The 3,970-nt window shown below is 35.1% G+C and overlaps 1 long non-coding RNA gene across 1 annotated transcript in view; it reads left to right on the top strand.

The window, feature by feature from the left end:
- The window catches only part of LOC131503626 (uncharacterized), a 5,703-nt gene extending 3,249 nt beyond the window's left edge, over positions 1 to 2,454 (top strand). Inside the window, exon 2 of the long non-coding RNA XR_009257495.1 lies at positions 1 to 2,454. This exon is cut by the window's left edge and continues 605 nt beyond it. This is a non-coding gene — a long non-coding RNA (uncharacterized LOC131503626).
- Positions 2,455 to 3,970: the final 1,516 nt, after the last annotated feature.

The raw sequence follows: 3,970 nt of genomic DNA on the forward strand, positions 1-3,970 counted from the left end.
CTCATCCCTCCATTAATATGTCTCATGATCTATTACTGACCAAGTCACATACATATCAGTACCCCCCATCTCCGGTCCAGTCATTTGGTCAACTGATTGAATGGTTAATTCCATCCCAAGTATCTCTTTTGACTCAAGTCTCTAGGATAGGTACTGGAGGATGTTGAACATGCCTGCAGTATAAAGGCCTGAGTATGTAGATTTTGAAAAATTTTCCCTGTTGGTTTTGAAATGGTGCCTGTAATCTGGTCTCTGTTCCTTAGACATCTATTTTTAATGTGTTAACTGCCAGCTATGTTGGTATCTCTCAAGTCTGTAGCTTGAACTTGGGGCTCTTTCCTGACAATCTAAGCCAAATATGTAATTATCTACTGGCGATTGTCACCAGATTGTGCCACAGTCAGATAAAAAGAACAGCGTACAAACTGGCTCCTCTTTCTTTGCTCACCAAAACCTGGCTCGGGATGGTAACATTTACCTTGGCATCCAATTCTGAAATGTGGGAGTCAACCTAGAGTTACCAAGTCTGTGCATCCAGTTGGTCACTAAGTGCTATTAATTACATTTCCTTTGCAAGTCTCTAACGTGAATCCTTTTCTCCCTTTATTGCATCAGGTCAGGTTTTATAATTTCCGTCTGGGACTTTATTTTTTTGGTGGCCGCTTCCATTCCAATTTATCTTCATAGCCAAAGCTGTATTTCCACAGTACAAATCTCATTATACCTTCTGCTGAGATCTGTTAGCGGCTTCTGCACCACTTTTAAGATCAGAAGTCTCTGTGTGTAAAAACTTCCCTTAATGATTGGCCCCCGACTGGCTGTCCAGCCCTATACACTGCATTATCCATATTTGCACTTTGTGCCCAAGTGTGAACTAATTATTCCCATTTTTTTGAAAAGAGTCATGCTATTCCTTGTGTCTGTGCCTTTTTCATACTGTTTTCCTTTTCCAAACATGCTCCTCTTGCCCCTTTCCCATCTAAGAAATTCTTATTCTTTAGTACTTAGCTCAATTTTTATCTTTTCTAGCAGGCCTCTCCTCCCTTTCTCATGCATTTAATGGAGTTAAACATGGGCCTCTGTACATTATGGTGTACTGGCTCATATGTGAATGTTCTAATGTGATATATATATATATATATATATATATATATATAATCGTTCAATGACTTCTACTGTTTCTTAAAATGAAATCAAATTTCTTATTATAGCCTATAAGGCCCTGTATGCCCAAACTCCTTCCCACTAATCCTTCTCCTCATCTTTAACTGGACTTCAGTTATGCTGGATTCCTTTTAGATCACAGACCAAGACAAACTTTCTCCCACCTTACAGACCATGTATATTCTGCATCCTATTCCTGGAAGGTTAAGTCCAGTTTTTAACAAGCATGGCTTTTCCTCATTTTTAAAGTCTAGCTTAAAAGACCCTCTCAGATAAAATTTCCTTGCTCTTAGTAATTTCTCCTCCCACCCTTACCCCCATAGTATTTTTCAAAGCATATTTATAGGATTTTTTTAGCTTGTAATTTCATAGCATATATATGAACTCATGAAATTCATATACATACATACATACATACATATGTGTGTAAAAATGTCTTTATGTGTCTATCTCTCCATGTGTCTATATGCATGTGTGTATACCTTATTAAGGAAATATATATTCCAAAAACACACAAATATTGTGAGCAATGAAGTTTTACAAAATGAACACATCCATGAATCCAGATCACAGTATAGAATATTATGTGCATGATAGCCAGCCTTGCTTGAGATAGCTGCAACTATCTACCAAACTTCCTCCCAGCTCCCCACAAAAATAATATACCATATTGTGACTTTTATTGCAATAGATTACTATAACCTCTTTTTGAAATTATATGTGTATGTACTCTTTTGTGCCTAAATTCAACATTTTCTTGTGATATTCATCCATTTTGCTGTATACACAGTTTGTTCATTCATATTGTTGACTAGTTTTCCATTATACTATATGTGACAATTAGAGTTATCCACTCTACTCTTGATGAATAATGCTGCTTGAACATTGTTGCATGTGTTTTTTTTTTCCTGGTGTGTGTTTATATATATATATGTATGTACATAAATGTATATATGTATATAAATGTATATATGTGTCTATATATATAAATGTGTGTGTGTGTGTGTGTATATATATGTATATAAAATTTGGGGGGAAATGCAGAAGCTATGCATAAGATATGCACATACATAGCTTTGGTAGATACTCCCGATGGATTTCTAGGATGTTTGCATGTGTGTATAAGCAGTATAAGAGTTCCAGTTGCTACACATACATACCAATATTTGGCATTGTTATAATTTTTAATTTTTGATTTTCCACTGTGTGTGTGCATTGCTATGTAATTTTGATTTTATTTTTGTATTGTCTTAATGTCTAATATTAAAGATTTTTTGTTATGCTTATTGATTTTTTGGATATATCTTTTGGAAATGTCTATTCATGGCTTTTTCCCATTTTTAATTTGGTTGTCCATTTTTTTTCTTGATTGATCTGAGGTTTAAGTATATATAATAATATATATATATTCTGTACACTTCTCCTTTTTTATCTTTTGTTATCTATACATAATTACATATATTTTTGCCTTCTCGAAGGTTTGCTTTTTAACTCTTGTAATAAGGTATTTGATGGTCAATAGTCCTTAATTTTAATGAACTCCAAACTTATATTTCCTCTTTAGGATATTTTCTCTGGGTCATATAAATATGACTCTCTCTCTCTCTCTCTCTCTCTCTCTCTGTCCATATATATATACATACACACACACACACACACACACATACACATATATGAACATATATATAAGTTGATTTATGTTTTAGAGAGGTGGGAGAGGGACAGAGAGAGAGGGAGAGAAAATCGCAAGCAGGTTTCAAGCTCTTAACACAGAGTCCAATGTGGGGCTCAATCCAACAAACCATGAAATTATGACCTGAGCTGAAATCAAGAGTCAGTCGTTTAACTGACTGAGCCACCCAGGCACCCCTCTGTGTCATATTTAAGAAGACTTTACCTAGCCCAAGGTCATAAAAATATTCTTCCATGTTATCCTTTTCTAGCTCTGTTTTTCACATTTAGTTTTATGATCCACCTGGACTGTATTTTTGGTATTGTGAACAAAGGGTATACACACACACACACACACACACACACACGCACATATTTGTTCTCTATTGCATATTCAATTATTTTTGCATTTTCCTTTCCACTGTACAGTGCTTTGTTATAAATCAGGTAACTATATAGATGTGCATTTGATTCTAGACTTTATTCTCTTCCACTATTTTAATAACACACATTTTAATTTCTGTGTCTTTAAAATAAATTTTGATATCTGATAGTGTAGATCCAACAGCTTTGTTCTTCATCATTGCCTTTACTATTTTTGACCCCTTGAATTTCCATAAAAATCAGCTTGTCAATTTTCATATAATAACCCATTGGATTTTGATTGCATTGAATTTACAGTTTAATTTTAGGGAGAATTGGCATCTTTACAATATTGAATTGCATGATCATGAACATGGCATATCTATAATGAGCCACTGGCCCTTCACTTTTGCTTGCCTGCAAGAAATAATTTAAATGGATAATGTTGCTGGGTGTTGCCCACCACTATGAACTGAGTGAGACCTCTTTGACTGTGGCTGAAGCTGTTGGTTCTTGTGGCCTGCCTTGCCCTGGCTCACCAACTAAACCGGGGAGGAGGTATTGGAAGCAAAGTAGAATGCACAAACTTCCACTTTTCTTTCTCAAATCCCAGAAGCTTTCATGCATAAATGCTGTTCAGATTATTGTGTACGCTTATCTGCTTTCTAGAATCTTAAAATGTTTGTTTTTTGTTAATTCTATAGAGCTTTAGAGATGCTTTGGGGAGATGAGTTTGGCTCAGTCATTGCCAAAAGTCCTAAATCATGCTTTG

The sequence above is a fragment of the Neofelis nebulosa genome, chromosome 2, assembly GCF_028018385.1.
Source record: "Neofelis nebulosa isolate mNeoNeb1 chromosome 2, mNeoNeb1.pri, whole genome shotgun sequence".
NCBI classification, from domain to species: Eukaryota; Metazoa; Chordata; class Mammalia; order Carnivora; family Felidae; genus Neofelis; species Neofelis nebulosa.